At 40.9% G+C, this 12344-nt stretch overlaps 2 long non-coding RNA genes across 2 annotated transcripts in view; one reads left to right on the forward strand and one right to left on the reverse strand.

Moving 5' to 3' along the window:
- Positions 1-3933, reverse strand: part of LOC310844118 — a 6928-nt gene extending 2995 nt beyond the window's left edge. The window contains exon 1 of the long non-coding RNA XR_014563954.1: positions 3867-3933. This is a non-coding gene — a long non-coding RNA (uncharacterized lncRNA). The remainder of the gene's footprint in view (positions 1-3866) is intronic.
- LOC310844132 lies at positions 17-11649 on the forward strand. The gene is made up of 3 exons (XR_014563970.1): positions 17-350; positions 6725-6765; positions 10453-11649. It is a non-coding gene; the product is annotated as an uncharacterized lncRNA (long non-coding RNA).
- Positions 11650-12344: the final 695 nt, after the last annotated feature.

The following is a 12344-nucleotide window of genomic DNA, read 5'->3' on the forward strand; positions in this document are numbered from 1 at the left end:
TTGGATGGGTGGGGGGAAAAGCCTCCCTGCTTACCATAACGTGAGGCCTAGGTTTTGGGGGCTGTGCCTTATCAAGCTGCTTGAAGTGCGAAGCATTTGGCTCAACCAAAGCTGAACTTAGCTTTCTCAGCTTCCCGCTCTTCTAATCTCCCCTGCAGATATTATGAATAAAAAGTGGCCTTGGTTCACCCCATTGTCTGAGTCTCCTTTCTTTCGTCAGATTGCAACACAAGTGCTGGTCACTGTAGCCACAAGGGCATCAGAATTACCTTGCCAAAGCCCACCTAATCCGACGTTCATTTCTGAAAGTTTGCAGGGGCTGTTATGCCATTCCATGCACATGAAATGTTGTAAGTAGGCTATTGATTTCTGGTTGAATGGTATGTTGTTCTGAAGAGGATAAATGACTTTGGCATTCTTACACGTTTGTTCTTTCTCAGAAGAGAAATCATTAATTTAGTGTATGTATGATGCAGTCTCAATATCTCAGGAGCAAGATGACAAATCTGAACCAAATTTGGTACAGAGGCCACTTGTAGCACAAGGAAAAACAGATTAGCTTTTGCTACCAGGAAAGGTAGAAATTGGGGTTTATGGGATTGTGCGTGAATATCTCTGCAACTAATGCTCTGACATGACATTTCATAAGCAAGGTAGTTATTAGATCCTCAAACACTGGTGCAAATTTCGATGGAAATGACCTGCTACAGCCTTTAGGAACCTGGAGCCCTCCAGATGTTTCAGACTACAGTTCTCATCAGCCTCAGCTTCCATGTCTCAGCTTGCAGCGACTAGAAAGCACCACCATTGCCACATTCCTTGAAAACTGTGACTAGATGCAGGGGCATGTTATGAATTTTGTCAGAAGTTTTAATTAGTCTATCGACTGCCATCCCTTTCCTGAATAATTATATGGATATAAAGATGGCTATGGGGCAAACATCCTAACACACACACCCCAAAATCCTGGGTAGCCTTACAGATGATTTTATTTGCAGTTTTCAATGAGCACAGAATATGTCACACTACCTCGCTGCTGCAAAAATCTAGAAACTTACTTACTTACTTACTTACGTGCTTGCAAAAAATGAAGAACTGGAGAAGTTCTTGGACCAGCTTATGAAAATGCAATGAAATTTAGAGTGAACCATGCTTTGGAAAGTTTCATAAACATGCGGTCTAATCCACATGTCTGTGTTATGATCCAAGTGTGGTCTAGGCAGATACAGAATGCGAGGTTCAAACTGAAATCTTCCCCATCTCTACTCAAAATCTTTACCCCAAAGCACTGGGATTGGAGCGCTGGTAAAATAATTATCTCTGATTACACGCTGGATCTGTCAGTCATTAAGGCGCTCCCCCTCCCGCCTCCTGGTCCTGGCATTATTCTTAATTGTAGAGACAGAAGTTTTGCTTTTGCAAAGCTTCTTCTTCTCTCTCTTCTCACCACACCCTGGTCTTTTTCCTTAAGGGGTAAGCTTAAAGGCAGAATATCACTTCTTTGCAGACACTACTCTGCAAAAAAAAATGGGGGGGGTGTCTGTGTCTGAGTCCTGGAGGTGCTTTGAGGCACTTTAGGGGATCACTGCTTCAAGTTGCCTCATATAGGCCCCATCTCAAAAAAGCCAAAAAATCTCCCAGAGGTACCCTCCTCCAGTTTGGGGTTCATGCAAAGCCATTGCACACCCCAAAAAGATACCGTATGTTTCTGTTTCTCTATTTAGATATCACAGCAAATAGACCTCAATTTCTATTGAAAGCCTTCACTAAATCTTATAGTAGGGAGTTCCATTAACTGATTAAGTTGGGAAAATAGAAAGTTGCAATATACTAAGACAGGTCATTGTTCCATCTAAGTATTGTCTACACAGAGGGGTTATCCAAACCTCCCTTTGCCCACCACTTTCCCCCAGTGAAACCCAATCTTCAGCACTGAATTGGAACAAATGGCAATTGGGTTTTCTGCGGATTGCCATTTGTTCTGATTTAGCACTAAAGAGCGGGTATTCCAGGGTAAAGGCAAAACCGCTCAGACTCATGCCTAGAATGCACAGGTCAAGCAGAAAACTGCTCAGAAACATGCCTCCTAGACACAGGACAAGCGGAAGTGTAGACAAGCCGTCTCCAGATTTTAAGACAGGGCCTTTCCAGATTTGCCTGGAGATGCCAGGGATTAAATTTGGGACCTTTTGTATGCAAAGCATGTATTCTACTATTGGCCTATGGCTACAATCTTTTGTCATCTGTGAAGCTCTTTTTAACCAGCTTCATCGATTGACTCTAAGCTCTAGTCCACACAATGCCCAGGTAAGCAGGTCTCTCAAAGAATCTCTTGCTAGTGGCAGTCCTCTGTAGCACCAGCTGGTCTCTTAAGCCTCTCTTTCCAAATGTAACTGCAAGATACAGTGCTATTTCATTGACCTCACTGAACTGACACAAATTTCCTATTAGTGAAAGCTTTTAGAAACATACAGAAGAATGAGATGACTGTCAAAATCAGACTTTGGTATGAAGAGTTTTTTCTGAGAATGCCTTTCATCCCATGCACACCTTGTATTTTCCTAGAAATGTTTTTGAGGCTTTTTATTAGTTCATCTTGGGTGAACACTAAACTAGAAGAAAGGTTGGCCTGTGAGTAATGAAAGGTGATGGAATCTGTATGCACTGTGAAATGCATTTTTCCTGGGGTTTATAGAGCAATTGAAGCTCATGTTGTTGCAAATCTGATGCAAGCACAGCACTAAATAAGAGCTTCTCTGAAACAGCCTCCTGTGTCAATAGATGAGCACATAAAAGAATGAGAATAAGAATTTTGGAACTGAATGGAAATCCTTTTTCTAAACATGAAAGGTGGGGAAAGGAATATTGTGGCCTCCCTGCCCTATATTGTAACAGGCCAAGTAATAGATTGGCAACAAACCATGATGTTTCTTGTATGCCATGTTCTTGATCAACCATATGTGGTTTCTGGACAGCCTTCAAATTACGAGGTGGAGAGGCCTATACTTCTTGCGTCTATAATGCTTTGTAGGGAAAAACCCCCCAAAACCCACATAATTATTAATCCATATTCCCACCATAGCAAAAAGTAGACGTGAGGAGGGGATTGTGTTTCCTTGAGAATTTGTCCAGTTGCAGCCAAATTCCCCTGTGAGTGGAAGGAGACACTTTTGAATTTTCTGAGCATGACTGAAATGGCACGCTAGCCACAGAACATACATGCTGCTTCCCGGAGAATTCACACTATGGGTTCTACCACTGTGGGTCCCATGGGTCTACAACCTAATCAGAGATTCAGACATCTAAAATAGCAGGGCCCACAGTGGTCGTGGTGCTTATAGTTCTCCCAAAATGTCCTTACCTGAATGATTCCATTTCTGTTTACTATCTACCAAAATCTGCTGATAGCAGCAGCAGCAGTCAGTGGAAACTGTGAAGAGTGTTCAAGTTGTTCTCTGCGGAATCTGCACTGTCAGCTCCACTGTCTATCTGACTGAATGAATGTGTAAACCGATGAACCCATTTGTTTCTATGGCACAGGGCAACTTTTCTGGATATGCTGATTTGTGGTACTTAACTAGCCAGCCAAAGTCATTATCCTGACAAAGGAGCTGGTTTGGCAAGCTTCCTCTGATACAGTCTGCCCTCACAGATACAGGATTGCAGGCATGGAAGAGGTTCCAGGGTTTCGTCCAAACTGACCTCCCAAATTTATAACATGGCAATAGCCAGGCCTCTCTCCATCTTACTCTACATGCTGCCTTTCTGGAGAAGCATGGGAAAGATGCAGAATGTGGTGTTGGGCACAAACGTTACTTTCCCGAGAACCTCAGATAGCTAGCTAGAGTAAATAGCAAATTTCTCACCTTTGGGGCTATCAAATTATATCTGAAAATTTGTATGAGCAATGCCTGCAGAAATTTCCCAGACCAGAGGGGTGGCTGAATTGATTGGGTCGATTTTTCTTTTTTATTGTTTGAATGTTGGTGTCTGTTGGGGTTTTGATGTTTATTGTTCTATTGTAATCTTTTATTCTTCTTTTGAAAAAACTTAATAAAATATAAATAAATAAATAAATAAATAAATGGGGAAGGGAGAACTAACCCCTCGGAACAAAAAATAATAATGAATTGATTGGGTCGATTGGGTCGGAGAGGGCTTCATGGTCCTTGCTCTCCTATGATGAACAATCCAGAATAAAATATGTACAACAACAAAAACTGCTGAATAAATTATGCGAATTAGATATATTTTACAAATGTGTTCAATTGGCATTTAGACAAGGTACAAAATTTAGCTTTTCTTGATACAGAATTTAGACTGCCTTGGGGAAGAATTTTATTTCTATTTGTTTTAGCATAGCCTACAAAGCTTGATGAATGGTTCCTGAAAAGATTCCAGTTTGCAAATGCATTTATAGCTTTTTGTATGACTCCTTTTAAATAGTTTTCCAGCTAATAAAGTCTTAGTGCTGTTATCACTACACTTTGGAGATGAAAATGCTGGAAAGGAAATGAAGAGTTGGGTAAATTATTAAAGACAACCTTAAAACCCATTGTCTTTCACACATGGTGAAGTGTGTCTGGATACAGCATCTAAGATTTTGCATATCAAATCCTTTAAATAACAAGATGCTGCTAGAGGAAGTGCAAATCTTTACAGCTCAAGATTTTTGCTGTAAATTTGTCAAATTCCAAAGCATCATCATAAATATAATTGAACAGGAACGACAGTCTGTGTTTCTATTTATTTTTTACATTTAGCACATCAAGCTGTTTTAACTTAAACAATAGAGGCAGGGCTGTATAGTTTAAAGCAGAATCTTAAAGAAATGCAGTGACTTTCTCTTGCTGGATTGCGTGGACCCCTCCTTCATGTTTTTTCTGCATTTTTAAAGTATTTTCAATTTGCTTCCTTATCTTCTGACAGTTTTTCTGTGATATATTATGTAACCTCATCCATAGATAGATGATGATAGATAGATGATGATAGATAGATAGATGATTGATAGATAGATAGATAGATAGATAGATAGATAGATAGACGATAGATAGATATAGATAGATGATATAGTTAGATAGAGGATAGATAGATGATGATGATAGATAGATAGATAGATAGATAGATAGATAGATGATAGATAGATGATAGATAGGTGATAGATAGATAGATAGATAGATAGATAGATAGAGATAGATAGATAGATAGAGATGATAGATAGATGATAGATAGATAGATGATAGATAGATAGATAGATAGATAGATAGATAGATAGATAGATGATAGATAGGTGATAGATAGGTGATAGATAGATAGATAGATAGATAGATAGATAGATAGAGATGATAGATAGATGATAGATAGATGATAGATAGATGATAGATAGATAGATAGATAGATAGATAGATAGATAGATAGATGATAGATAGATTAGATAGATAGATAGATAGATAGATAGATAGATAGATAGATAGATAGAGATAGATGATAGATAGACAGATAGATATATCCATATTTGCATGAGGTTACATAATGTCAGACCGTAGTTCTGTACTGCCAACAAAGACACACTGAAATGGATTAATTCTTTCTATTTCATGCTGGAGCTCTTACTTTGTGTAACTTGAAAGAAAAAGGAGTGATATTTTCATCTACTGCAGCTCTTTAGGGATGCTGGACACAATGTTTTTAGAGCCATAGGACCAAGGTAGAAGTATTGCTGGCACACATAGTATTGTTATGCATTTGTGGGTGCAGTCATGTAATCCTTGTACCCGGCATGTGTTAAGAGCTAATTAAGCCAGACTAGCTTCCAATGTTCAGGTAATCACTTGGGTGACAGGTCATTAAGAGAACACATGAAAGGGTGCTCTGTGCCAGAGGACAAATGGGTGGGGCCCCTTTTCCATCTCTTAGTTCATTTTCTCTTTCATGCAAAAAGTCCAAAATGAATTTCCAGTCCTTAATAAACGCAAAGCAAGGAACATTTCAATCCAACAGTTCGCCTTATCAAAGTTTGTTTAACTGGCCCCAAGTTTTGTGGCACTTTTTTCAGCATGCGGAAAGTTAATCTGGTCCACCTCCAAAAATTCAGACAGTAGACTGTTTTTTGGATGTCCAGTTTGTTAATGGAGATTGCAATTTGCTCTACAATGTCCTGGTAGGCCTTGATGTCTTAGAGGCCTGCCTCCTAGTGTAGCGAAAAAACCAACATGGACTACTCCCAAGCCTACTGTGGATTCAGTGATTCTTCCTCCCCCCCCCCCCCCGAGTTCCATGGTTATATTTATTCCCCATAAACAGATCCCCAAATCCATAACTGCTGGTATCAGTATTTCCAGAATGCTACAATTTTAAAGGTATCCTGAATGTATAAAGTGTGGTGGTAACAAGCATAATTGCAAATACACAAATGGTTTGGTGCAGATCCGTTTGCATTGTGTAATATTTGAAATGGCCTTTAGCTATTTGAAACTAGTCCTAGTTGTGACCTATTTCTTCTAGCACTAAATAAGCTTTCAGTATGTTAATGATCACACCAATGTCCTATCCTGTTTTGTCCTTTAATTTGCTCTCTTCTGCTGCTTTTTCTTTCTTCACTGCTACCTCCTCTAGCCTTTTGATGGCCCATTTTCCTTCCCTCCCCTTCTTTCCCTTTCTTTCCCTTCTCCACCCCACGTCTTATCCTCTCCCCCCTAATCTCCCTTCTCATTCTCTCCTTTAGATATTTCCAAGTAGTATCAGTGCTCACCCTTTAAGCACAATGTAAGTACCACATTAAAAGTCTATTACTGGTAATGGAGTTAATGTAAAAGTGCAGATTACCTATAATTAATGGCAAAGTAATTCCATGTCTGATCCGATGTAATGAAACACTATTTTAATTTAAATATATTGGACATCCACTAAGCCATCAAAAGAGATGCTGTGTCTCAAGTCACTTAGAAACATATTCAGTCAGTATGAAGTCTTCAGATCTTTAGCCGAGATCACCTTTGAAACTTGGCAGTAACTGCAGGACACTCTTGTATCTTGGCTGCCCACTGACCCTCAGGTGCGTAAAGGCTATGGCAGATTGTAACTTAGATTTATTTCAGCTATTGTGATAGAAATCCTGGAAGCCATCACTGCAGCAGGCAATTTTATTTTCATTCTTGAGTTACGAGTCTGAGAGGGGATCAAGGCATAATTATGCTAGACACACAGAATATCAATCTGTACTGTAGTATACATGCCCGGGTTGATGCTGTCACCCAATAGCATAAATTATGAGTGCTGGGAATGTATCTAAGTTGTGTGGTCCACATGACCTCTGCATGCGAACACCTTCTGGGTGTTCAAAAAAATATATCAAAAAATCACCACAGCTTATCTCCTTCTGGTCAGCTTTCTCTCAACCAACCTGACTGTCCCAGGATGGCTCCCTTTCTCTCTTGATCTTTCATTTCAGATCCCAGACATAAAAAAGGTGAAAGGAATGTAGAATTTCTGCTGCTGCTGGGATACCAGACAGCCATATGAGGAGGCTGGCAGAGAAGTGTTTCAGGCAGACAGGTCAAGAAAGCTCTTGCAGTCAAAATCTGGCACCCTATCCTCTAAATATTTCTTATTTTCACAATAATTCCTTTTGGAACATTGCCCTTTTTAATGGATATTCTCAGTTGTGCGTCGCCAAGGCCATGCGCACTCCCCCCAAAAAAAATTAATAAAAACTCACTGACACAGTATTTTAGTTTAAAGGTTGATGGGCAAAATTTAGGCCACAACTTTATTGATTACAGAAATGTGAGTGGTATTGGCTTAAAAAGGTAAAGGGACCCCTGACCATTAGGTTCAGTCGTGGCCGACTCTGGGGTTGTGGTGCTCATCTCGTTTTATTGGCCGAGGGAGCCAGCATACAGCTTCTGGGTAATGTGGCCAGCAGGACTAAGCCGCTTCTGGCGAACCAGAGCAGCACACGGAAACACTGTTTACCTTCCCGCTGAAGCGGTACCTATTTATCTACTTGCACTTTGACGTGCTTTCGAACTGCTAGGTTGGCAGAAGCTGGGACCGAGCAATGGGAGCTCACCTCGTCGCGGGGATTCAAACCAGCGACCTTCTGATCAGCAAGTCCTAGGCTCTGTGGTTTAACCCACAGTGCCACCCGCGTCCCTTGGTATTGGCTTAGGCATTGGCAAAAACTATATCTGACTCCTGCCCGCCTTGCAGGAAGTCTGTAAGGGGAAACCACCAAAAGAGAGAGCTCCGTCGATGGCGACCAACTGAAGCTCACCCCAGGGATCCTGCTGGGTCCTGGCATGGCCCCAGCCCCCCAAGTGGACTTCGGATGAAATCCAGACCTACAGATTCCTTTAATGGAATACCCTTGTACCTGGAGGGGCAGGTGATGGCCGCACCTCACCTCCCCCACACCTCACAAAGCCAATGCCTAACAGCCAAACCTTACAAAGTTGTGACAATTGCTAAGAGGTAGGTGATAACCAAATGATCAGTGCCAATCTGCCAAATGGAAAAAATTCCTACCCAGAACCTGTTCCAAAACAGGTGGCCAACAGAAGTCCAGAGCAAGGCCAAAGCAGACACCTAAAAATGAGGGCGGGTGGGCAGGTGTTTGGCGGCGCAAAGCCAGGTGAAAGCCCCAGCAATGCGCCGCCATCTTTTAAATGCCCCACAATCACACCACCACTCTCTGATTGGCCAATCGGCTGTGCCGTGACTGTGGGGCCATCATGTGGCTTGGGCTCATCCCCCACCCCCACCCCACAGATGGGAGGTGGCGCCCTGGGCCCACGCACAACGCGGACGCTCGATTAGGAGGCTCCAATTAAGTACTTGCATAAATATAGGATGATGATGATGATGATTTTGTGCCCTGTTGGCTCGGCACCCTATGTGGGGGAACCACCCACACCACCCTAAAACTGGCAGTAGCCTTGGTACATGGCTATGTGGGATTGCCGTATCTTTGGATGTCGGCATTCTCCAAGAGAACTTCCACAATTTGCTGACATGTTGACTGCTGTTCTTTAACAATGGTAGTAATTGGGGTTGTGCACCAAAAACAAGGGACATGGGTGGCGCTGTGGTCTAAACCACAGAGCCTTGGGCTTGCCAATCAGAAGGTCGGAGGTTTGAACCCCTGCAAGAGGGTGAGCTCCTGTTGCTCGGTCCCAGCGCCGCAACCCCAGAGTCATTCACAACTGGACCTAATGGTCAGGGGTACCTTTACCTTACCAAAAACAAAGATCAATTCAGATCTGACTTTGGACTGGATTGCTGTAGGCACAACCTAGTCACCTTACTTTTCGTTGGAACAAGAATCGTAGCCCTTTCTGAGTGGATAAAGCCAGCCTGCCAAATATGTGCAAGGCTTTTGTTTGTTTGTGAGGTGTTTTATTTGCAAATTTAACCACAAAAATAATTGCATATGCAAATTAAAATGGTATGAAATGCTGAAAACAGAGACCTCTGATACTAACCATTGCTAATGTGAAATAATATAAGAAACATGGTTTATCACATGTAAATATATAAGGCAATAAAATTAAAAGAGCTGCATAATAAAACGATAGCTTTAAAACAGATTTAGCTTTCAAAATATTATACACAGTAGCCATGATCTCTGAAAAATCAAAATCTGACTGAAATAACTTCCAAACATTAAGAAATATAATATTTTTGGAATCAACAGGGTGATTTTTGTGGGGTTGTTTTTTTTTTTTTTTTTTACAATATTCAGTAAAGGAGATCCTGGTTGTTATACATTCATTCTGTCTTCATCTATTTTTCCTGGTTCTAATGTACTGTGTTAATTTAGTTATCAGTGGAAATTCCCAGTTCCCCTGCTCCCTATGTTCTTCTTTATCATTGGTATCATTTGCAATCCCCATTTTTTCTGCTCACAGAATGGTTTCATTTGACTTCAGTGTCCCTGCCATGTATCAAAACCTGATTGGCCATGTGGTGCTCTGATGTCACCACATCCCCTGCGGGATCCCTGGATGGCAGGAACCAACTGGAGGAGAATAAGGGCTCTGGAAACAAAGAACAGTGTTGGAGCTGCACCAGGGAAGGAATACATGACAGTGTTGCCGAAGTCAAATAAAACCATCCATCTGTCTTCAGTTTTAATTGGTGCCTATGAAGGGAAACGCAATCCCATGATGCTGAAACAATTGTCCTGCATCAGTAAGATTTTCCATTTTGCCACAATGCATCACAGTGGTTTCACTGCAGCACAGCAGCAACTGGCTGGGAGCATCCATTGGATTATACCCCTCATGAATATTTTTCATCCTTTTTTAAGACCCTCCCCCAAATTGCTGAAAAGAAGGGAAGTTTGCCAAACTTTCCATACCTGCTTTTTGGGGGTGGGGGTGGGCGGTGGAAGCTCAGCTCTATTTATAATACTAGTAATTCATTGTGTAAAGCTAGTATGGTTTTTCTCAGGTGATGCTGAGGGAAATAACCTGTCAAGAAGTTCCTCTCCTTAAATGGACACTCCTAAACAGAGTCCATGAAATCTCATTCCTGTTTTGAGCTGCAGGGAACTTCAGAAATTTAAATCAGGGTAGGTACTTGTTTTAATATTGCATTAGCCTTTACTACCTTGCTCTTCCTATATTTTAGGCTAGTTAGTGACAGCAGAAGAATCACATTTCTCAACCGTTACAAACAGCAAAGGTTTGCATTCTTGGACATGCAATAACAAATCTGAGCACGTGAGTTGTGTAGGCACAAAGAAGCTAAATCTGTCCTACACTTAAATTCTTTCCTCATAGCATTCTTCCTCTTTTCTCCCCCAGATTAAATTCTTGAGTTCTTGTTAACTGCACTAGGCTATAAATTATTAATATTAGAATTAATAGAGATCTGTTGCCAAGGGAGGAACAGAATAAAATGGTTTATATTGCACTCATTTGCACTTAGAAATTTCTCTTCTACCCTCATTCTATTTTTAGTCGGCCCTATTGAATATGCCACCTACTCATGTTGTCAATGGCTTGATATTATCCCACCCCACCCCCCCTTCCCATGTGAAGATACTACCATGGTAATAAATTTTCCAGAAACTTTCATGTTTTTCTAACTATTATACCCAATAAGTATGCATTACATGCTATTAGCCTTACCAAGGTATTCTAATCAAACTGTTCTATACCACGTTCACATTAATATGCAAATGAGTCAGGGAATACGAAATTAAATGGAAATGAAAGTTGGAAGTTAATTGACATTTTTGTCACAAAAGCACCGAGAAACACTTTTTTTATGGTTTAATGGCAAAGAGCTAATGTGTCATCCAAGGGAGGATTCCATCAATCTAAGCTAAGGCGATTTTGCCGAGATGCACTGCACAGAACTGCTTGGTATGCTATTGCCAGCTCTCCCCCAATGCAGGTGGTCCCATCACTGTAAACCTGCATTAAATTGCTGCCATCCATTATACACACTAGCTGCCTGGATTGCTGCCTGGCGCAGGCTTGCATAGGCCATCTATTCCTGTCAGAAATATGATATGTCAATGACAAAAGCTTAATTACACCATTAATTAATAGGACAATTTTCAAACTGCCTTGCAATGCAGTTTGACACTCATTAGTGCAATTTTTAAATAATTTCTCCCAGGGTGTGCTACTCCACAAAGTACATCTTAAAGGAAATGCAGAACTTCAGAATTATTTTTTTAATAATTTTAATAATAAAAGAGCCAGTGTGGTGTAGTGGTTAAGAGCGGTAGTCTCGTAATCTGGGGAACCGGGTTCGCATCTCCGCTCCTCCACATGCAGCTGCTGGGTGGCCTTGGGCCAGTCACACTTCTGTGAAGTCTCTCAGCCCCACTCACCTCACAGAGTGTTTGTTGTGGGGGAGGAAGGGAAAGGAGATTGTTAGCCGCTTTGAGACTCCTTAAAGGGAGTGAAAGGCGGGATATCAAATCCAAACTCTTCTTCTTCTAATAAATCAAGCAAAGCATACATTGCCTTGAATTACCTGTACTTTTTTTCCCCTTTAGACAACAGCAACACTGCAACAACATTGCAAAAGCATTTATATATGCTTCATCTATGTCTATATCTGCATGCTGTCGTATAAATAACGACATAGTGTGTTGACAGAATTTTGCAAGGACTTGGAAATTGATTCAATAATTATGAAGAGAAAAGAGGTTTGTACTGACAGGGCTTCTGGGAGAAAAAAATCATTTTTGGATGTTCAATAAGAACCCCCCAAATTTTGGGTTTCATTAATTTCAAAATTTGTATAATAGGTTGTTGTTGTTTTTTAAGTTACAACATTATAATTGAAATTCGTGATTCTTAAAAAAAATAAAAATCCTAGGT

The sequence above is a fragment of the Podarcis gaigeae genome (assembly GCF_964106915.1).
Source record: "Podarcis gaigeae genome assembly, chromosome: 4".
Taxonomy (NCBI): domain Eukaryota; kingdom Metazoa; phylum Chordata; class Lepidosauria; order Squamata; family Lacertidae; genus Podarcis; species Podarcis gaigeae.